The 23,759-nt window shown below is 47.7% G+C and overlaps 1 protein-coding gene across 7 annotated transcripts in view; it reads right to left on the reverse strand.

Moving 5' to 3' along the window:
- CASZ1 (castor zinc finger 1) overlaps nt 1–18,086 on the reverse strand; it is a 211,133-nt gene extending 193,047 nt beyond the window's left edge. For 6 of the 7 annotated variants that reach the window (XM_074925165.1, XM_074925163.1, XM_074925161.1 and 3 more), the window contains exon 1: nt 17,965–18,086. The gene's annotated coding sequence lies outside the window, so the exon portion shown is untranslated. Of the gene's footprint in view, nt 1–11,867; nt 11,939–17,964 lie in introns of those variants that run through there. The other variant, XM_074925157.1, reaches the window with a different exon arrangement.
- Nucleotides 18,087–23,759: the final 5,673 nt, after the last annotated feature.

The raw sequence follows: 23,759 nt of genomic DNA on the forward strand, positions 1-23,759 counted from the left end.
TCCAAGAAAGCAACCCATCCTATGAGGTGGAGCGAGATCATCTCAGGACAATGAAAGAAGGTACAATTTCACTCAAGATTCAGAAAAAAAATCTTCAGGAGAAACTCAGCATGGTTATCTTCATGCTAGTATTGCCTGAAGACCGAGGTATGTGCAAGGTGAACACAATTAGAAAATAGTAACTCAAAGCCTTCCCCAGCAGAGGAATGGGACCTCTGGGATTTGAAAAAAGTGATGTTACAACTCCTGTTTCACACCTCCATTTACACAAGGAGAATGAAGCCCTCAAAGTTACCTTGTGAGATTTTCTGACCTGTTGCAGAAACTCAGAAAAGTCCAAGATAGCTGCTAAGCTTTGGATGCTTCTACACCCTGAGACACCTGCCTCCAAGAGGCATGAAGCCAACTCAGCACAGGACCTTTGGAACCAAACACGGCTCTCTGGACCCGATTCTGTGTGGCTTGGCCTTTACAGCATCATTTATGTCAAGGCCAAGCAGTGGCAAAACAGCGTGATCAGAACAGCACAGTTATAAACAACTTTACAAAGGTGAAAGGGACCAGATAATCTGCCCATCCCTTTCCATTTTATGCCGAAGAGGAGTCCTGAGTGAAGGAGGAGGTCGCTGAACCAGCCTCTCAGGCTGGAGGCACCTTCGCTGGCAGCACCGTGACTCAGCGGTGAATCAGAGGCAGGCCGTGCCTGGCTGCCGGATGGGCCGGGCTACGGCAGGAAGATGGAGACAGCAAAGCAAGAAAAAGAAAGAAGTATAGGCAACATGGGAAGAGGGAGTCCCCTGGGCCAGAAAGCAAAACCTGCCCAAGGCTTCCACACTTCTAGGAACTCTCTGTCATTGAGAGCATCTCTTAATCGTCAGTTGAGCCCCAATCCACCAGCAAGAACCTTATAGCCAGCACAGGGCACGATGCACAGTGCCCACTGGCACATCCGCTGCTCTGTTCTGCCCCTTCTCGATGCTCACAACGGCTGAAGCAACTCATCAGCAGAAACCTGCTTTCCAAACAGCTCTCCCCACTCTGCTCCAGGCCTTCCTCTCTGTGGGCCCAGGCAGTCAGTTTTTTCTCTCTCCTCATCAGATATCTCTGTCTCTCTGAAATATTCAGATGATTTGGTTTTGTTCTCTTCTCCCCCACATCAAATCCTCCCCCTGCTTGTGGAAGCAGTGGATTTCACCCAGGCACAGGAGGCTAATTTACACCCTTCAGGGTTTAAAATAGCAGTGGCGTAAATGAAAAGTCCAATTTCTTCAAATTTGCATTGTAAAACCATCCTTCAACTTCCTTGAAATAAATTTTACTATTTTATTAGTGCAAACAAAATGGTAATAAAACACTAATACAGCGCCTTGTATCCAGGGGAAGAGCTAAAATTAACATAGACCGAGCAGTGTTTGCTATTACATTCAATTACCTTTTTACTTGAGATTTACATTCTCATCCCCTTAATCTCCATAGTGGTGGCTTTGAAATCGTTCCCCACAGTCATTCCTGCGTTTGGAATGGACGGCAGGAAAGCCGCTCGCTTGCCACCACCGCTCCTGCTGCCAGCACCCCGGTGCCAGCCTCTTCCCTCAAGACCCCTAGGCAAGTTTCCCCAGAGCGTCTCCTGAGAGAGCCTCAGCAGCAAGTGCATTCACCTTCCTCTGTTAGTCTCACTCAGGCCTTAATTTTTAAACTCCAGACAAATACACTAGCAGTAAAAATACAGCCCATGTTCCGTAGGTGCCTTCCATCTGGCTCTGGAAACCGTTCCTTAATTCTCAGCTACAAGCAGTGTTGCAGGCAAGTTTTATTATCTCCATTGTACAGACACAAAAACTAAGGCAAAGACTGAAGACCAAAGTCTAAATGCAGCAGCCCCCAGTGTAAATCTGGAATAGCTTATTTTGTAGGGGAAGTATTCCAGCTTTCGCCTGGGACTCACTGAATTCAGACTCTGCTCTGGAGTTATTTAACTGGGATCATGTCCTGCAACCCAGGGGTCCCAGATCCACAGGCTTAGCGCTACATTCCAGAAAAGAGCAGCTCCAGGACTGTCTGATGAAATTCAGAGAGAACCTCCACTGAAAAAAAAAAGGACGCTAAGGACACAAATCCCAGTAAATGCAATACAGGGAATCTATTTCCCCCATATCAGGGGAAAAGTTTTAACTGGCAGTCTCTTTGGATGCTTTCTTTTACTATACTAGGCATGTCAGTGATTTTGGCCATATCAGAGGAACAGTAAGACACCGCAGGAAAGTGTTGCATTAGTCCAGCTCCACGCAGTGACTTTGATTCTCTGTTCTTCTTTCTTCCTTTTCATGTACTGAATGTTGCACACACCTCTCACAAGCCAAGTCAAAACACTTAACCTTTTTTTGGAGAGCATGACCAGTACCTGCCTTACAGGTGATATCCACAAATTTGTTCACTAATTTTGACACAACGCTTTGTGATACCCAGATGAGATAACAGAGGTTAATTAAGCACTGTGTAATATCTTTCTAACCTGGCCAAGAAAAGACTCAACAGCCTTTCAACCCACCCTGCTCACTACCCAACTATCCCAACATTACCGGAGTATGACACAGAGTCAAGAGCTAAGGAGAAGTAAAGGGCAATTTGGGAAGGTACCAGCCAACATCCTAAGAGAAACAGATCACTTGAGTGTCACTCAAGCCCAGCCCAGCTGTACTGAATGTACAAGACATGGACTGCACGCAAGGGCCTGACAGAGAGAGCCACCACCACCTGTTTGGATGGAAAAACAGTTTTAACTGCTCTAACCAAGCTCCAGGCAGCCCCAGGAAGCTGTGTGGCCCTGACTGTACCTAGAGTAAGCACCAACAAGCTGGCTGTAACCATCCTGCTGAAACCCAACCCCACCAGAATCCATTCTGTCCCACATAGCACAAGGTCCCTCTAATTTCTAGTGCCCTTTGGGCAGCTATCCCACAACTCCCAATTCTTCTTTTGAAAGAACAACATTGCAGGTGATTCAGCAAGAGGTTTTAGGCCAACAAGAACCTGCTGGTCAGAGCGTTTGCCTCTGACAGGGAGGTCTATGTCCTAGAACTTGGTGACACTCAGGAGTCCTCCGGGCAGTATCCCTGACAGCTGCCTCCAAGGTCCTCTTCCTTTCCCCATCAATAAAATCCCCTGGTTTCTGCATTTTAATCCATGACTTGCATGCCCACCTCCTAAACTGCTCATCTGTCTCTCCACCTGAATAGCATGGTCCTTCATCCTTCCCCTCTCGCCATCTTGACCTTCATGGCTAGAGGAGAAGATCAAGATGGCGAGAGGGGAAGGTTCATGCAAAGCATCAGTCTATAGGATACCCCTAGAATAAATGACAAATCTTCCCCATCCAAGTAATAAATGTGTCCTCAGGAAACCTTTCATCTGTCCACCTTCTAGAAGGCAGCACACAAAGGCCCTAGTGCAAACAAAACTATCACAAGACACTTGAGCAAAACAAAAAAACCCAAACAATAAAGAGTAGGAAAAAGAAACCTGCCCAAGAGCTCAGAGCTGAAGTTGGTTTCAGCTGGTCTTCTGCCCCTTTTTTCTCTTCTCTTTCCCCCGCTCCCCTGAACAAAGAAAGTTTGTTGTCAGGCTCAAACACTTCCTGGGCCTTGTCAGAGTTCCACCTTGTTTTCTTTTTCTCTTCTCCCCACCCTGTACAAATAAAGCAAAAACCAACTGGCACCACCTGCAATTAAAGGACAACTAAATGCAGAATTTTATCTTTTATTTCTTTTCTCCCTCCTCCTTTTTCCCTTTTTCTTGGCCAGAAGTTTTGGGCAAAGGACAAAAGGTATTGTTGGGTAAGCATAATTCCAGTGGCTGAGTCACGCTAAGACACTAAAGCACTGGCTGCTGATGGGGTAAAGTAAGCCAAGCTGCTGCTTTGCTAAATGCAATGAAAATGCCAGCAACACCGCTGTAAGCTCTGCCAGGCCCAAAGCACAAGGGGCAATAGAAGATTCTCACAGTAAGAAAAGGTGTAAAGAAATCAAATAAAATGCTGGTACAAATATCTTCACCTAAGAAAACTCAGGAGATTTCACCACCACAATGAAGAGGCTGGATGGGCTCCTTCCTGAACACTGTAAAGGTTGTGAAGGTCATAGTAAAGACAGTTACGATCCTTACTTATGATAAGAGAAGGCTAAGATGCCTTCTTCGGTTCTCCATCCAGGCCTACTTTTTTTGATTTCATGACACAAGTCAGACCCACAGCTGGTCAATCCTATACAAGGCCTCCTTCCCCCCCAACTGTAAGCTCTTGGAGGCCGGGAGCTCACATTGCTCTTGCAACCCGGAGCACAACCAAACGTGCAGGGGGCTTCCCAGCACCACCACGCTGCAGATAATCATCAGCGCATTTCTGGCTGCAAATTAAATGGTGCCCCATGCGGGCACTTGCTCACCACACATTCAAAAGCCCACTGTAGACCCTGTAACTCAATGGTGCATTTGGGGGAGCAGCAGCACTGGCTGTTTGCTTATTTTATGATGCACTTTGGTCTCTCAGTTGCACTGTTATCCTACACCTGTTCGCTCCCCTTTCTCTGGGCTGATAACAGACAGTGCGTTGTGTGGAGTGGGGACCTGGCCCAGCTCTTTTTGTTTTTAATGAGACATGTGTATTTAGTTCCAGACTATCAATACTCAGGGTCAGAGAAGAGGCAGAAAATGTCCCTCAATATGCATAATCAGTTCAGCAGAATGATGTGGCACGAGGTCCTCAAATGGATCTAAAGAGGACAAATGTCCTTGTGGATCAGCCCTCCCAGAGCAAATCCTACTTCCCCCAGTGCAGCACATCTCCTTTTGGAATCCGCACTCACACAGGGTGTTACACTGCTGCTAAGTTTCTTTAATGCAGACATAGGCCTGGCCTCTTTCAACAGTTCTGGCATCTTTTCATGGCAGACCCCATGACACACGGAGGCGGCTGAGAACAAGGAATCATGCTTTTCCAGGAACGGGGAATCCAGATTTTCTGGTTTATAAATTTTCCCATCTGGATTTGTTTTGCTGTTCATAGGGTAGATCACCAGAGATAAGGAAAGAAAAGTAAAGAAATATCAGAGCGGTGGCAGCCCCAACGGGCTCAGATGAATTTCTTGCATGTCACAATCTCCTGTTTGGGCAGAAATTTGAATGCATTTTCCAGCAGCAACACAGATAAACTGGCATCTCCCCCAGGGGCTGTTTCAGCTCTAGTGCTGCCTAAGGGTTCTGTGACGTAGGAACTGAGGAGCTTGGACATGCCCGCTCTCAGTACTGTCTCCATAAGGACATGGTAACTTCTCTGCCACTTGCATGGCAAAAATTAAAATCAGCTGAGACTTCTTAGGGTGAAGCCCATTAGAAGAGCCTATAGATGAGCAGGTTATTACTTGAAACAGCTGCAATGAAAGACTGTGTTGGGAAAATCCTGCACAAGCTCCCAAACGGCATAGGAAGGAATGAGTAGGTTGTCTCCATGTAACAGAACCAGTAGCTTCACCTCTCTGCCGTGGCACAGGGCCTGTCAGAGCCTGTTCTCTGGGGAAGAATCCCCTGGGATGGCAGCCAGATGGCCTGGGAACAGATCTCCCAAGCCCTACCAAGCTGTCCCCCTGCTCTCAGGTAAGACCAGGCCCTACAGGACCTGCCAGGGCTGCTCTTCCCACCTCTGTAGCATAGTCCCAAGGCTCTGAACTGGCTCCCAATGCTGCTGGCTGTCGAGGGACAGGAAGGCACCTGCAGCCTAGAGCAGATATGGGCCTGGACCCTAAAGATTACTGTAGGTAAGAGGTGCCTGAGGAGTGGAGCCAAGGGGCCAGGGGCTGCGATGCTGTGTACGTTCGTCCTCCCCTGCCACCCCTAAGCCAGGATGCTGAATTTACACAGCAAGGGCAACTTGGTAAAGACAGTGCGGCGGCTGTCAGCTGGGAGCCTCTGCACACTAAGCTCCTGGTTAAATGTTTTCATCAAAACCAGAGCGAGAAAGTGCAGAGCAAACACCACCAATTAGAGGCTGGGATGAAGCGCTCCTGCCAGCAGATCTGGTGAGAGGGGCATGAGTCACCTTAACCCTTTGGGAGCCAGAGCCAACACAACTCCTCAGGGGAGAGGAAGACAGGAGAGGAAACCTCTCACAAGCCTTTCATTTCCATCTACTCATTTTCATTTATTTGTAGGAAGTTGAATTTAGGAGTGAAGACTTGCTGTGTTTGGAGCTGCATTATCCCCATAACCTCTGCCCTTGCCATTCTCATACCTGGAGGAGCCTGAACCGGGCAACGTGCCCGCTCCAGCAAAGGTGTCTGCGAGCTGGTTCAGAGAGCCAGAACACAGCTCAGGGCAAAGGCTGCCAGGTGCACGCTGAAGAGGTCTGGGGTTGGCCACCCCTCAAGCCATCTCTACCTTCCAAGTCCATTCCAGCAACCAGAAAGTATCACATCAGTTTTGCTGAAGGCTAAGGTGTCAATGAGAGTACAATGCCTCATTTCAAGGATTTGTCTCAGACAAAATGCTTCCCCATCAGAAACATGATGAAATGTAGTGAGCAGTAAAAGGAGAACTGGGATCAGGATCAGGCAGGTATGCCTCGCTTCCCCTAGACTGCCTCTGCCTAGCTGCTGTTAGTTGTCCAATTTCTGAACGTATAAGGGGTGATCAAAATTTAACTGCATACTTGGGCTAAATTCCCTTTCAATGCAAATAACACGCTCCTGTTTGCAGCAGGATTCAATGCTGACAAACCAAACGTTCAGCTTTCTAGGAGTACCGAACATTGCAACATTACAGGTATTCAGAGAGATCGGTCCCTTCCTCAGCAATGAACCCTGAAGTCAGAACTCTGCTTTTGCCCTCAGTCACTCCAGCATTAACACCCACTGACTCCACCTCAGCACAGGACTGAGCAGATGCTGCAGGAGAGGGCCCCAGACTGCCTATGGACTAAATCCTGCCATCCTGCTACACAATCCAGCAGACACGGTGCTGCTGCAGCAGGCAGCATTTTGGAAGCTTTCTGCATGGGAGTCTCTCCTCAGCCAAGTTCCCTGTCTTGAGGTGAGGGACAGGGACAGAAACAGGCACAGGGGCAGTGGACCTGCTGCTATGGAGATCAAGAGGCATCCACCCAAGGCAGGGAAGCTAAAAGCTAAGAAAGGATAAATTAACACAGCAGCTTCTATTAGTGGGATCCCTTACAATTCAGGGCGCAGTAGGGCTATGGGTGGTGCGGTCCAGGATCTGGCCCTCCACAGTTACATGTGTCCAAAGCTGGGGCCCCCAGAAGTTGGGAATTTCAAGCATACCACGACTACTGGAGCAGACGGTTTCAGATCCTGCTGAGCCAGCTTGTGGCTGTATTCAAAATTGAGTAAATTTACAGCTGTAAGCTGGGAGTTTATACAACCCGTAACTTGTTAGGGATGGCTGACCAAGCCAGAACGATCGCTCCCCAGCCGACAGGGCTCTTATTGGTTAGACCTTTGAGTGCCTGGTAGATTTTATTATTTTTCTTTCTCTTCTTCTTTTGTATTGGGGGGGTGGGGGTGGGGGGTGGTAGGAGAGGAAACATCTATTTTTGTTCCCTTCCTCACCAAAGGCAAATTAAAATTAAACCTTAGGTTCAATCCACTGTGGATTCCTCAGCATATCAGCTCGGGACTGTAGCACACCCAGTGACCATCTCCCTGGACAAGGATGCCATATTTTTCTCACTCTGTGCAGAGTCTTGCGCTGTGAATAGCTCCACAGGATTCAATGTATTATCACCAGAGTTAGCAAGGCTACTCTCACACTGGCCCCTTCTGTGTGGACACTTCCGACCCCACTTGTACCAGACCCCAGACAAATGCTACTCTGCTCTAGCCTGGGCTGCAAGAAAATGTTTTCTGAGTTTAGTGCAGCAAATACAGCGCCCTGCAAAGACCTTCCTTCCATCTCCTTTGCAAGGATGAACAGCTGGAGCAGTATCAGACCTGAAGTGATCTGAACCTGGATGCACAAACAGCAACACAAGGAGCGTGCCAAGTAACAGGCAGGCAGCAGGCAGTGAGTGTAAAGCAGGACTCCAGGAGCCCTCTGATGGGAACAAAATCAGCAACATTCACTGTGCCTGCAAGTGTGAAAGCCATACAGTGCGAGGGAGACACAGGGCTGGCCCACATGTTACAGCCTCAACCTAAAATCCTCTATTTTTATTGCAGCATGGTCCCAGTTCTTCTCCAAACGGCATTTTCAGCAGGAAGCCCAAACACAACTCAACTGCAACAAGGCTGGATGAAGGGCTGGGGTCTCTCCTGGGACTCCCTTTTCTGTGTGACCACAGACAATCCAAGGACAGGCACACCAGCGTCAACAACACACACATTCACGAGCATGAGGTGCTCAAGCATGATGAGAGGGACACACACCTCAGTCATTACACAGTTGCAGGCACTCCATTCGCTGCCCGGGGAGGATGCAATTTTTCTAGGACATGGCTAAGTAGCACTAACAGGTCTCCCCTTTACCCTCCACTCCATCCTGAATACGTAACAGCCCAGAACATCAATAGTTTACATGAGTTAAAGAGCCAGCTGAGGCTTTAGGAACTCACTCAGGCAGGATAAAACACTCTTTAGCATCCAGCCACCATGTAAGAAAATTAAGTAAATGGGGACCTTTGGTGAAGTCTTAAACAGGGGACTGAAAAAGGGGAAATTTCCTCTCTCCCTGCTCTGCGAGCAGGGATCACACTGCCTGCTGCCGCTCCCACAGTTTAAAATACTTAAGTCCTCCAAGGTGCAGCTTAATTTTCTTTTTTAAAAAAGAAAAGTGTCAGTCTAATTAGATAAATCCTCCAAGCACGTGGCCCGGAGTTCGTCATGGAAATTAACCTCCTTGAAAGATCACAGTGACTGAAATAAGAAACTGTGTGTTTTGGCATAGTGCAGTGAAATGGGAGATGCAGGCTGCATTTCATACACCTTCCCTTTCATAAACCTGCCGCGTTTCATATCTGCCCTACTGGCCCTTAGCTCGGCACCAAGACTTTATCTCCAAATGCCTGTTTGCAAATCGCTGCTGAGAGGTTACAATAACCCCTGGGAGAGATTTTGCTGGCTCACCAGTGTGAAAGGACACTGCTCCCCTGGTATAAAGCTGGACCAGCCCGAGGCACTGGTGGAGGGAGGGGCTCGTCACCAGCAGCCCTACAGAGAGGATGTTCTGCAGACACAGCCACCATGGGGAGGCAGCCAGGCTGGGAGCTGGTTGCCAGCCTCCGAGCTGTTTTGCCAGCCTCATCATGCAAAACACAGACAAGCATGACTCTGTGCAGCCCTTGCTCTCACTGGCGTGGGGATGGGCTGAGAAGGGCAGGAGGGAGATACCTCGAAGCCACAGGCTGCGATCATATAGCCCAGCTTGCATTTCTGACACCTGTGTTCATGTCTTGCTATTTAGAAGGCTCTACCTAGCCACACCGGGAAAGGTGTAAGGCTGGGAGTCATACTGCTTAGGAACAAAAAGCCCTTCTGGAAGCAGAAGCAAAACAAGGACAGAAAAGAACTAGCTTACAAGTGAGCGTCAATCACCTTTAAGTCCAAGTCAGGACCAGAGCAAGACTATTTCATACTTTCAGGAAACGCTGGCCAGTCAGCTCTTCTCCCAGCCCACCAGACAAGCTTGTGCTAGGGTTGCACTCTCAACACTTGTTCCACAAGGACTACTGCAGACCTCCCCAAGTGACATGACACAAGCATTTTAGTACATGATAAAGACCCCTTTCACAGTTGTAAATAGTCCTTCCCCATCAAGGGGATACAAGGATTATCTTTCTAAGATTTCCAGTTCACACTGTTCTTTCAAAGGAAAGTACCCAAAACTAAAAAGCCCCTGAAAAATCTGTAGAGTTCATCTACCTCCTTCCTTCCCAAGTCTGATGGATGCCGGTATGCGCAACACTGTGCTGCCCTGCCAGCACCGGGACCAGCCTTGTCTGCTGACTTTGCAGGCAGAAGGATCAGGACCAGCCTCAGAGACCAACTTGGAGGTGACTTCTTGTATTGGCATTGAAGTGACAAGCCCTATGGCTCAGAATTTGGAAGCAATCTATTTTGTTTCAAAACAGCATCACTGATGGCAGAACAAAAATAACGTACCTTCTGGAGAGAAAACTACCCCAAAATGCCATGGCGGGCAAGGAGCCAAAGGCCCCAAACAACGGACAGTTCCACAAACGCAGACCCTTTTCCTACAGCACTTATTACACGCGAGGCCTCCGCAGCTGGACGGCTCTAGAGCTCGCCCCGGGAGTACAGACTCTTGTACCTCCGGGTCCTATTCTAGACCAGCTCAATCACGCGTGAAAGGTATTAGCTGACACCTCATCAACAGCCATTGGACAGACCGAGTGGGGGGTTGCAGGCAGTTCCCTGAGTATGAGAGCCCATGGCTCCTTGCTACAACTCATTAGCCATCTCAGGAAAGAGTTCAAAAGACAGACGATGTGCAAAAACTGTGTTCATGTTTTCTACTGCTCCCTCCAGCTCAGGGTTGAGGCATGTGGGAAGGACACTACCAGAGAAACCAGGATGAACTCAGCCCTAATACACTTTCTTAGCGGTTCTCTACCAAGTACAGGCAAGTCCCACAGTGCCATTACTAATAACTTAATACCTAATAATATTACCAGTGTAACACTTAACCTTGAAGCCAAGCACCTGGACCCAGAAAAATCAGTGTTTAGCAAGACTTCCGCCTCATTGTATTTGGCTTCTCCTGCCAATTGATCAAAACTCAGCATCCACAACTCCTTCCCACCTGCTCCAAGGTATTTGCAGTCATTTAAAAAAAAAAGTAAAGCTCCTGCTTCAGCCAGAAGCTATGGGTGGAATGGGAGACACAACACAGACTGCAGGAGGGGGAAAAAAAAAAAATAAAAATCAAGTGCTATTCCACCCCCCTCTTTAGGCTTTGGATGCATTAGGCAAATTCCCAATTACAGCAGTAGCTTCTGCCTGCAACTGGACTTGAGATAAGAGACCAGGAGGAAGGGCCAGTGGGCATCGCTGTGAAGGCTCAGCATCTTCCATGACACATCAGTGCAGTAAGAAGGGTTCTGCCAACCCTGAAATGTTTTTTTCCAAAAGGAACACGCACACCCTTTAAAATGGGTATGGTGAAATCTGCCTGGAGAGGGAAGGACCCAGCAATGCAGGCAGGTTCCTGACTCCTTGTCATCAGAGCAAGCAGCCCAGCCCCTGAATTCACTTCATCGGTGTCCTCTTTCTTACTGCTCCACAGGCTCCAACCTTCAATGCGACTGCAAACACACCGCCAAGGAGGTCGTGCGGTATCTGAATCCACAACGGATTCAAAGACATCTCCATGTTTTGCTGTCAGCCTGAAGTTTGAATAAAGGAGCCCACCAGAAGGAGTGAATGAAGATCTCTGCCTTACCGCCTTGCCTGTACTTTAAGCCACCTAGTGTCCGAGCTGCGCGCCGGTGCAGCCTCCCCGGCGAGGAAAGGTGCGGGGAGGCAGATGCTTGAGGCAATCCAGGCAAAGAGAAGGAGTTGTGACATCCAACCAGACTGCAACGGAAAGGAGCTAAGAACAGGGTGCACAGGTTGAGAAGTGAGCGAGGTCTCGCCCCGAGCTGAGGGAGCAGGCGCCAAGCCGGAGGCAGGGCAAAGCACCCAGCCCGGTACCTGCCCCGGGGCACTGTTCCCCCTCGGGGAGCCAGACCCTTTAGCACAGGTCAAAGAAGGGCGGACAGCAAACTTGTTCCTCAAATCCAACTCTGTCAGACAACATCATCCTTAGAGGCCAATATTTCAGCCCCAAGGTCCAGCTGGGTTGCTTACCATTGCTGGGATGCAAACTTGGAGACAACTTTCCCCGGCACAGGCCTGCGGAACAGAAGGGAAGCGCCCCGGAGCCTCAAGCCCTACTAACCCATGCCCACTCCCTTAAAAACCACTTGCATACACATCTCCTCTCCTGCCCCCGCAGTAGCCCCCTCCTCCTCGCTCTCTTTCTCTGTGTCCTCGAGACTCCTCTCACCTTGAGGAGTGTTAGGATTACCCAGCATTTACACTCAATGCTCCTCTTTATTCCTTAAGACTTATTAAGAATGATAATGAGCTCCAAAGCAGTGACACGTCTCTCTCTCTCTCCCCCTCTGTCGCGCGCGCTCTCTCTCTCTCTCTCTACGTGCCTTTTCCGTCAAAGGCACACAGGACAAATCCGACCAAAAAAAAAAAAACCCTGACAATATGGATCAAGGACACATGAGGATTTATATTCTACAAATCCAGCCTTTTTTGTTTTTATTATTTCTACTCAAATTCCACCCTTTACTCTTCTTACTCATATTCTCCCCCCTCTACCCCAACCCTCTCGGACTTTGAATGAGAAAGAAGAAGAAGAAGAGGAGAAGAAAGCTGCTTGCCTGGAAAACCTCGTTAATGTGGAGCTCTTAAACGGTTGATTAATTTTAGCAAAATTTACGATGCGCTCTTGCTTTTCTTTGAAGCTGCAGTCTTATATACCAAAAGCAAGTTAACTTTAAGATCCCTCTTGTGAGCCCACTGCCCCCTAATTCTTGGATGCCCTGTTTAGGTACACAAATATATAGGAGAGAAATACTGTAGAAGAGCATGGAAGCTGTCACCCTGCCGGGTGCTCAAAGCGGTTCAATTCAAATCCCAGACTAATCACAACCTGAAAACTCCCAACTTCTAGCTATTTAACTTCCCATAAAGATTTTTTGAAAAAATCACTAGTCAGTCCTTCAAAAACAAAAGGAAACGGGGAAACATAAACACCAATTCCAAGAGAAGTCTCTCCAAGTTACATGTGCTCACGCCACAGACAAGCCAGGCTCTCGGCTGCATTAGAAACATCAGGTTCTCCCAAAGCCACCTTTAAACCAGCTACGTTTCACCAGAAGGAAAACCTGAACCTAAGGAAACGTAATATACAGATTTATACATATCCTGAACTATACTTCAGTTTTTCAGTCATCTCCCCAGCTTGCTCCTAGCCAGTATTTGCTTTATTCTTTGTCTCCTTCAGCTAGACTCTGTTTTTCTGATATAGACATCAGGAGGTTAAGGGCTCAATTATCAAGTCTGTTGAATCCTCAGCTTCACGTTACTTAGGGGGTTCTCTGTTGCTCTTCGGAAACTACACTTCAAAATCTCCTTCCTTCTCGGCTTTTCTTTTTCCTAACTTGTAACGCCTATTTCTGACACACCCCTATGCATGAACCCACAAATCTATTTGGGGTAAACGGAGAGAAACCGTGAAATGGTTTGGGAGACAGAAACATTAATAAAAATAACCCTAAGAGTGCCTAGTCAGACTGAACCTGAAGCATTCGCGATCTTGAAACCTAAAGTAACATCCACATGGAATTTACAAAATATGATTCGAGTGGTTCTAATTAGCCCCAGTCTGTGGAAAAATTGGAAGGAAGCGGCTCTTTGATTAATGTTACAAACCAGAAAGGAAACAGATTTTAAAAGTTAAAGTAGCAGCATTGTGGAATACAGAATCATTACCAGCATACATTTATGATACCTGCTTCAATCAGATGGCTTGGGGTTTTGTTTTTAGGGTTTTTTCCTTTTTACTTTCAGAAAAAAAGGAAGACAGGATGCAAGTAAAAGCTTTTGTTTATGGAAGTGTGCGGCGCTTTTATCTCCCAAGGAATTTATATAGCTGGACTGTGTATAAATCCTTCTGAAAATGAAATTAGCAAAAACAAAACAGGGGTGAAGGTGCTGGGGGGGGGGGGGAAGAGAAAATCACCACCTCAGTAAATCATAGTGGATAACCAGCCCCTGGCTTGGACAGATAGCAAATTCAGCTTTAATAGGAAGAAACAGAGTTGGAAAGGCAAAGGGTAAGATTCATACCTGCAGCAAACTCCCTGCAAAAATGGGGGGATATTTTTAATAAGCTTTTGAAAGTCACTGTGCAAGTTTGCTTGGGCTTGAAAAGAAAAAGGAAATAAGTTTTTTTTTTTTCCAGCTAGCTTGATTGTTTTGGGTGGAGCTCAAGCGTGTGTGTATATATGCTGTATATAAAAATGAATTACTAATTCTTTCCTGGAAACTGTTTGAATTACAATCTGCAAGATACAAAAACACACCTTTATTTTAACACTGATTTTAATACAGATAGAAGAGGGGGGGGGTATAGTAAGGGAAACGTTTTTTCCCAGTAACAGCAAAACCCTTAAGCAAGAATAATACCTCCCCACACATATACACACAGAGACACACACACACACACACTTTGCTCAGCTGTACAACCACCAACTGAACTCCAGCTTTCAGTGGCTTTTCCCTGTACCAAGGCTTCGCTCTGAAACTGCAAGAATGACAACGTCATGTGTGTGGAAAGCTGACACTTGGAGCTTTTAAAAAGAAATGAGGAAAAATAAGCTGTTGACTTCTTGGTTAAAGTATTTTCTTGTTCTAACTCATGTTCTTATGTCACTGGGCTAAAAAAAAAAAAAAAGAGAGAGAGAGAGGGAGAGAGAGATATGACTTTCCTTGAATGATCTGTTTAACCTAAGCCAGAGGAAAAAAAAAGAAGTCATTAATTACTTATGTGAGCTATTGCTTCTGAAAGACAATAAACCTGCCTGGTCGCCATGGATATGACATATTTGCTCTGAAAACAACACAATAATTAGCAAAGGGGAAAGATACAAGGAGAATATGCAAACTCCTGAGTTTAAAGCCATAGTGTTTCCTTTTTTCCCCCCTCCTCTTTTTACTTGTCAGAGTCAATTCTGTTTGCAATTCAAATCAAATAGATAAACAGAATATTTACCAAAAAAAATTTAAATGCTCCACCACATTACGAATCAGAAAAAAAAAAAAAAAAAGAGAGAAAAATTAACAAGGAAAAAAGATAAAGCCTAGTATGGACAGATCATAAACCACCTAAGTGTCTTCCATATACATGTATGTGTATATATATATCTATGTGAAATATAAATGTATATGCACATATACACACAAACATACATGAGTTATAGGGGTTACATGCACTATTTCCTCTAGGATTATTCTTTTATTTTTAAGATTAGTATAGAAGGATACTGACAGGAAAAACATTTGTTTTAGAGAGTAGAAACATTTTGAAGATACACTAAGAGAAAGTACAACAGGGTATTTTTTTTTTTTGCTGTGTTAAACATGCATTGTGCTGGTAGTATTTTCTTTACAGACCTTTTAACTTTTCTTCAGAAGATGAGCAAAAAACCACAGTTGGTGTGCACTGTGCGTCAGCCTGATCAACACACCAGCTTACCCTGAGTTCTCAAATTTTAAGCATAAAAAAATATTTTCTTCTCTCACCTCGATTACTTCTTATAAAGTGATATTACACTGAATCACATGTAATAATGCAATGGATAAGTTAAGAAATAATGAAAACTGAGTTACACGCAGAAAGACTTCTTTGAAATAATTTATAAATGTTGCGGGGAAAACGTTTTTTAGATTCCTCTCATTAAGATGAGACAAAGACTATTAAAACCTTCTCTAATGCGGTAGCTTTCTGGATTCTGACCTTCCACATTTAGAAGCCAAGTAATAAAAACACCCTAACAAGCACTTCATCTTTAGAGATATTTGACTTTGAACTTATTTTAACATTAAAAAGACTTGGGAGGTATAAAAATAACAATATAGTTGCCACAAGTTTCTGTTGTTGTTGTTTTCTCTGCTAAAAAAAATCTTTAGAACAAAATAAGCAGATTAAGGAAACATCCCCCTAATTTAACTGGCTCTTTTTCTATTTTTTTTAAACAATAGTTTTTAGCTGGACTCTTTGATCTTGAAAGGGTTCTGCTATCTTGTGTGATGAGGGGGGAAAAATGATCTGTTTTAAATGATGATGCAAAAAAAGGATCAAAGCCCTGACTTTCTGTTAGCCATAATAAGCTCTGTCTTGCACAAAGCTTCAACTTCAGGCTTTAATATATAAAATATACAGGAGCCCAATAAAAGCACTGAAAAGGTACAAAGTCTGAAAACAAAAGGGGACGCTGCTCCTTTAAACGTTTTAGTGCATATGGAGTTTGATTTCTGAAAGAGATCAGTTTAACATCTCCATAGAAACCAGCAACAGATTATCATCAACAGAATAAATAACTAGTCTAATAAATTAAACAGGAGGCATAAGATCTGGAAACTTGATTACTGAAGTTCAACAATATTCCCCCATAAACTCTTCCAAGCCACCTTTAGGGTAGCTAACAAGGTGGCAGCGACACAGAGATAAAGGGGAGGTGGGAAGCAGGCAGGACTTCTGGAAATGAGAAGTCCAACACCTTCGCAAGAAATTATTCCACACTAAGAGTCAGCAAATCAATAGAGGAAATAAAATTCATCAATGAAGTTTTGGGAGAGACAGCTACTCTTCCAGGGAGCCGGCTGCGAGGACCCGCTGTGCAGTGCGGCGCGGACAGGAGGGGGCACACAGAAGGTGGACGTGCAGCTCCTGAAAAGTTTCACCTTTCCAGCCCGAAAGGGCAGGAGGGCTCGGGTCGGTCGATCGATCAAAACCGCCGTGATTCAGAGCAGTCTCCAGCCGCAACCCACCCCTAAAAGTTTGCCGAAGAAGTTGCCCGCCGCGCAGCCGGGCGGCCCCGGCGCCGGCACCGAGGCGAGCGGCCGCGCCAGCCCCACGCCCGCCCGAGCCTCTTGACAGCTCGCTCGCCGCCCGGGCCCGCCGCCGAGCCCCGCTCCTCCTCTGCGCCCCGGGCTGCTCACCGCCCCTCCCGCCCCCCCCGCACCCCAACCCCAGGCCGCCGCTCCGCCGGGACCGCCGCTCCGCGGCCGGCAGCGCTCGGGCTCTCGGCCCGACACCGCTCCTCGCCTTCTCCGTCCGCGCCCCCCCCGCCCCGCCGGCTCGGCCCTGAGTGACGGCTCGGACACCTGTTCCCGGTGCCCGGAGCCTCCGACGCGGGCAGCGGCTCCCCCGGGAGCCCCGGCCTGCGCCCCCCCGCGCCCGCCGCCGCCCCGGCCCCGGGCGGCCGCCCCCCGCCCGCCGCTGCCCCGCCGCGCACGGGGGGAAAGGGGGAAAGGGGGCGAGGAGGCGGCGGAGGGGGGGGGGGGGAAACTTCCTGGCTCCGGATGGCAAATCAGCTGCGCATTCTGCAAATGCCACCGGGTAAAAATAACCTGCTGCTTCGCCCGGGGGGCCGGGCACCGGCTGCCCCGCGCCGCGCTCCCAGCCGCCGCGGCCGCTGCCCACCCCGTCCCGTCCCCGCCGGGGGGCTGCGGCCGTCCCGCTGCGGGCGCCGGGCGAAGCGCTGCCGGCCCCGGCCCGGCCACTTTGCAGAAAGTTCCCCGGAACGGTTCGCCCCACCGGCACCCGGCCCTGCCCGCCGAGTGCTCCCGCCGCCGCTCGCCCAACTTTGTTGCCACCGTCGTTCCCCCCACACACCCCACCCCCCCCCCGGTGACTGCGCCCGGCCGCGCCGGGACCCCCCGAGCGGTGCGGGGCTGCGGTTACCTGCGCCCGGCGCGGAGCGGGAACACGTGTTCCCCCGTCCCCTGCCCGGGCTCCTGCCAAAGTCCTGGAATTGACGGGCGCCGCCGCGGCCCCGGCTCCGCCGCCGAGCGGGCACGGTGCTACCCCACCGACGGCAACCTCCCCCCCCCCCCCCGCTTCTCCCGCCGCCGCCGCGGCACCCCCCGCCGCTGCCCTCCTGCCGCGGAGCCGGGCGGCCGCCGGCGGCCCCGCTGCCGGCCGGTGCCCGCGGAGGCTGGGCGCTGCCCCGCGGGAGCCGGGCGCGGAGCGGAGCGCGGTGCCCACCTGCCGGGCAGCGCCGCCGGCCGCCCGCCCGCGCAGCGCCCCGGCCCCGGCGCCACCGAGCCAGGGCTGCCGGCAGCGGGGCCGGGGCCGGGGCCGGGCGGGAGCGGACGGGCTTACCTGCACTTGGGGCTGCTTTGGGTGACTTTCCAAGTCAAGGGAAATGTGTGTGTGTTTGGGATGGAGGCTGCAGCGCGCATGCGCCATCAAACTTGCCCTGATCCCGGATTTTTCCTCCTCGCGCTCCCCTTTGCTTTGATTATTGAATTTTCCTATTTCTAACAGGAGGGCGGGCGGCGCACAAAACCCGGCCTGGATCCGCCCGCCGCCTGCCCCGGCCCGCCCGGGGAGGGGAAGGGGGGAGCGGCGGGGAGGGAGCGGGCACGGAGCGGACTCGGTCTCCAGGCAGGCAGGGCAGGCAGGCAAGGGAGGGGCGCCTGCAAAACCCGGACCGGATCCCCCTCCCCTGGCAAGGGAAAAGGCGAGAAAGTGTCCCCATTTCCCAGCCCGCGCCGGCCGCTTCCTCTCTCCTGCCCTGTTCCCGCACCAGGCGGTTCCTCCCCATCGCCCGTCCTCCCTCCCAGCGACGCACTGCAAGTTTTATAAAATTTTCTATTTTACAGCCTGGTGACTTCTGCTCACCTTAGTTCCCTAAGACTAAACTCCGTGGAGACCACGAATACCTAGGCTGCGTGTATTTCTTTATTCTCCATCGGGTTTTCCTAGGCATAATGTTCAGTTTCCATTTTACAAACTTTTAAACTTCGGTACTTTTCTTCTGCTTATGTTCTTAGTCTGGATTTCACTCAAGTTCAGAACTAACCACTAGCTCGTTGTATCTACAACTGCACTATGTCTTGGTTTGGTGGTCTGCAGTGCTCGCTTTGCTGGCAGTTATGCACAGGACTAACTTTTGCAGGTCTGGATCCTAGAGAAAACACCAAGCAACAGGCACGCAAGCCACTGGCACCTCGTGGACTGGGCTGGGTTTGGGGGATCTCTGCAGGATCAGAGTGAGGGTTCCCCTACATTTGCATGCACCTGAATTTCCAGCAGGCAGGCATCCCAGTTCTGTGTTAAGAAACTACTTTCTTCAGCTCTGCCTTTTCTTTCTCAGCTCTCTCATCTTACTGAGGCAGTTAGTATACGTTATAGTTACGTGTGCATGATTTGTGGTGCGAAACCGTCCACAGAGACCCTTTCCTTTGCCCCCAGTTCCCTTCCCAGCTCACCGGCACCCCTCCACTCCACACTGGGGCTTGGGGTACTCCTGACCGCCCGGCAGCCCCTGAATGGATTAAGCCTGTGGGACTGTGCACTGGTGGAGGTATCTGCCTCCATCACAGGGCTTGCAGGATTTGGGCCCTAGGCCCAAGCTATGCAAACCTGTAAACTCTTGAATAACTTTACTCATTCGGAGCAGGGAGCTCTGCGTCAGCACACCCACACAGAACCCCTTGCAGGAGCGTCTCGCTCTTCCCGTGCGCTTCCCTGTCTGTGTCTGTCTCCACCTGTTGCCTCTTGTCCGATGCTTACACTGTAAGGTCTTTGGGGCAGAAACCAGGGTTTTGCTCTGGATTTGTCAGTGCCTTGCACAATGGGGCCCTGCTCCATGATCACAGCTCCTACGTGCTATTGCCACACATAAATAATAACAATAATTAATAATAATAGACTAATTCCTCTGATTTCGATGTGACTACTCATGTGAGTAAAAGTGACTCACATACATGAGTGTTTGCAGGACCGCTGCCAGCTCTTGAGCTTTTATTGTGAGTCTTCCAATATTTGGTGTTCTCCTTTGATCCCCAGCTCCTGGAATGACATGTTTCTAGCACTTGTGTTTAGAGAAGGAAGCTTGGAAATGTGGCCTAGTGCTCCCAAAAGCCTCCAAAGCCAGAGGACAAATAAGAAACTTCCAAAGAAATGGATTTTTAATAGCTTTGGAGAAAATCCTGTGATTTAGCAGCTCGGGGGGGGGGGGGGGGGGGGGGGGCAGTCTGACTCATGAATTTTGAATGGGCAAGTTTAGCAATGTACGTCTGTTGAGTTAAATATTTAGGTCCCTGTAAAGACTAGACTTTTACTAACCAGGCCAAATTTACAGTGGAGAGATATATTTCTGTGGAAATACTCTGAGTATTTAAAGTGTCTGTGTCTCTGCAGAATCTGGGGTTTTGTTTATTTGAATATTGCTTGGTATTCGTCATTCTGTAAGTATTTATTTTTACCTGCTCACAATAAAGAAATCAGGAAAATGGGGATGAAAATGGGATAATTAAAGTAAATAGGACTGTGTGAGACTGTTATAACAACTGTGGCAAGTATTTATAAACTGCTGAAAACAAGAAGACCAAACTTCTTGAGTTTGTATGCTGGAGAGACACCACCAGGTTAAAAACCATGTGTTTCTAAAACTAAATGTCCCAACTTCTGGTACAAAAGTATAAAAGAGCAGGTCCCAAGCTACGAATTCTTGCTTATGAGGCATCTCTGAAGAATGAAGGGTTGGGAGAATAAGGCCCTTTAATTAAATCTGCATCGTTACTTTTAATTGCATTTACTTCTTATTATTTACTCTTGTTCACTTTTTTGCATTTCTCTCATCTGGGGTGCTGAACACAGACGGAATGGTCTTCCTTCTGCTTGGAAGCTGGCTAATTTTGGAGTGCTGTGGAGTTGTCCTAGTTAGGAGGAGAACTTGGGGACAGCCAAGTGTTTTTGAGGCAGTCCTGTTTATTGCCAAAGAGCTCTCATACCTGTGCTCCCCTGCACGTGGCGTGAGGCTCAGACACCCTACAAAACTGTACCTCTGACAACAGCTTCAAGCCTCCTTCCCAACTGCACCTTGCTCAAAAGCCCTCTCTGTGTGTGTTTTAGAGCCCCACTCCGCATGCTTAACCTCTGTCTTTTGACCCTGTAGTCCCTGTTTTCTGAAGTTTGCTTGTGCAAAGCCCTATTCAGCCCATCTGACGTTTGCCATACTCACTCCCAGGAAAGGGCCCCAAGCGCATGGCTCCTCAGTCAGATAGAACATGAGGTAATGACACCTTACACAGCCCGTTCTAGATAGAAAGAAAATAATTTAGCAAATTGCAAATGATGCATACTTAACTATTTATGCAGCATCTTCCTGTCATCAACCCAAAGCAATTTTACTTCCGTGTTGAACAGTGGATGAAAATGTTCTATAGATTTAACCATTGCAGGAGTTCCTTTTAAGTGGTGCAGTAATCTCTCTCCAGCTAATTTAGTGTTGTAATAAGGCACCACCCTCACAAGTCCTTTGTGTTCTTGTGTCAATACTGCCCCCAAACCATAAGTGCTGGCATCTGCATCTATCATAAAAGTGGGTCTGAAACACAAAAAGACTAAGAAAGGAGCAATATGGCCATCGGCGGAGCAATCTCAAAAGCCTTTTACCAATTCTGGACATATCCAATTTCATTTAGACTTCCTCTACATTACGATTTACTTTCTCAACAAATCTATGTTGGTTTAACAGCACTGGCAAATTCAACAATAAACCTTCTCTAACAGCAGCTGAGTGAGATGTACCTGGCGCACGGGATGCTTCAGTACAGATTCACTTTTCTTCTTGCCAGTGAGGCTTCCCACTGCTCCGGGTTCAACTTGAACCAGACCGCCTCTCTCTCATTGGGATTGAAGATCTTTTAACCAAAGACCTCTAACCAAAATGTCTTTTTTGCTCTTTTTTACGTATACAACACAACAGTGGAAAAAATCCAAAAGGAGCCTTGGACATCACTATCATTCCCTTTCCCCTTATGATTTTCTTTACTAGCATTTACTAAAACCACTGAGACCTTACACAGTTATCGTTCCTATCTTCGCTATTTCCTGCTTGCCTGAACATTTAACAAACCAAAAGTTCAGTTGCACAAGATCATTAGCAGCTCAAATTCCATGTGCTCCTCCATCTTCAAACAGGTTTCAGCTATTCCCAGTCTTTCTTTAGCTACCATAGCATGTAGCTATACCATTAGTTGCTGCCCTTGGGGAGAGGACATTCTGCTCACTGCAAGCTTACTGCCCATAAGACATTGGTACTATTGAGCTACATATTTCAAATAAATTTCCATGGACTGAAATTGTAGGACACCTTTCATGCTATTTATCATTCAGCAATTAGCAATAACAGCATCCAAACTCATTATTAGGTCGTCCTCTATGTCTGCTGTCCACAACTCTTGGTTAAATCCAGAAATGTCTCTCTTAAACCAAACTTCGTGAATAGTTCCCCCCTTTGTTCAGGGTCCTCTTATTTACACACTGGGCTGGGGTGGTTGCAGCTTGTGTAGGGATGCTGCAACTACCTATGGGGTGCAAGGACACAGAATATCTGTCACACACCTTCCTGTGCTGCTGGGCAGTACTGAGATATGAGCACAATGAGGGAGTACAAGCCATACAGAATAGAAGTGAACAGAATATTTACACTGATGACAGCTGCTGGTAAAGCGTATACACTACGCCTTTACTGTAGACTAGACGTTAATGTATTTTATTCACACCCAGTACATACCCATCTGGCTAAACTGTGCAAGTGCAGCCTGAGAAAACTTCACGTACCCTTAAAAAATTACTCACACAAGAAAAATGATGCTAAAACAACATGAGAATGGCCTGGATTAAAATGACAAAAGCAGATAAATACATGCTGAGGGCTCTAACTCTGTCCTCGGCTCACCCTGCTAGGACCTGGCTTTTTTTAGAGGGCAAAAGGACTGCAAAAGAGGTTCCTGTTGCTCTGAGGCATGTAGCAGCAGAGAATCAGGCCTAGATGCCTTTTTCCCGACCACTCAGACCAGATGGCACACTTTACATAGGCCTACACGCCACATTAATTTCTCAAAGAGGCACTTAATCTCTGGTAAGGGAGAAGGAGACTGAGGTCTAGGCTGACCAGTCTACCAACCTGGACTGGCACAGTCATCTATTTCATACAGACCACCCAATGGCCATCAGGCAGCACAAGTGACATTTTCCAAATCTAGCGTAGACCAAGGGGCTATCCAGGACCTCTCATCCTGCTTCACAACTCACTGGAAGAATGAAGAAATCACTCAGACATGCACTACAAAAATCCTGTGGATTTACTTCGTTTCATAATGGAAAATGAAAAGTAACTGCAAAGAAGGAGGCGGCATTTTTTCAGTTGCAAGTATAATATTATCTGCTTTCATTTTTTATCATGAGTGGCACAAGTAATCAGAGAATATCATGTGGTCATTGTTTGTCAAGTGCCATTTTCTCACAGGCAACTATTTCTTTGCATGTGCACACTTCAGAAGAAAAAAGAAATTGATTGGATCCCCATTGTACCCTGGTCCAGATCCTCAGAGCAGAGTAGGCATTGCTTCACACTGACAGCAGTGGGGCAAGGCTTGTTTATATTGAAGAGGATCAGGCCATGTGTTTTGAAACTTCAAACTTTTGTTTAGAAATATACATAATGAAGATCAGTATGTAAGTATAGAATAAAAATATTGAAACTGTGTGGGGCAAATTGCAGGCGTACAGACTGATACTGATTTTTGGCTGGTATAAATGAGGAATTTACTCAGCTCAGAATCTGTCCTTATCTGTTTTATTTGCTTTAAATCTGTATAAAGGTTCAAGCAAAACACTCGGCATTTAGCAAGAAATATCTGGCATTTAACCCCAGTTCTGTCCCAAAATTTCCCAGTGATGTCGCTATTCTGTGTGTCTGGGTAATATTCACTGCTTTGGGGCTTAGTCCTAAGGGAGACTACTAGAGGCAATAAATAAATGCAGAAGAAAACAATAATAAATAAGCAACAACAATAGCAAAACTGGAATTCAAGTGTGAAGTTGTATGTTTGTAATAGCCTGCCCATGTTAGAAAATAATCAACTAAATAGCAATAAATA

Source organism: Athene noctua, chromosome 22 (genome assembly GCF_965140245.1).
Source record: "Athene noctua chromosome 22, bAthNoc1.hap1.1, whole genome shotgun sequence".
In the NCBI taxonomy this organism is placed as follows: domain Eukaryota; kingdom Metazoa; phylum Chordata; class Aves; order Strigiformes; family Strigidae; genus Athene; species Athene noctua.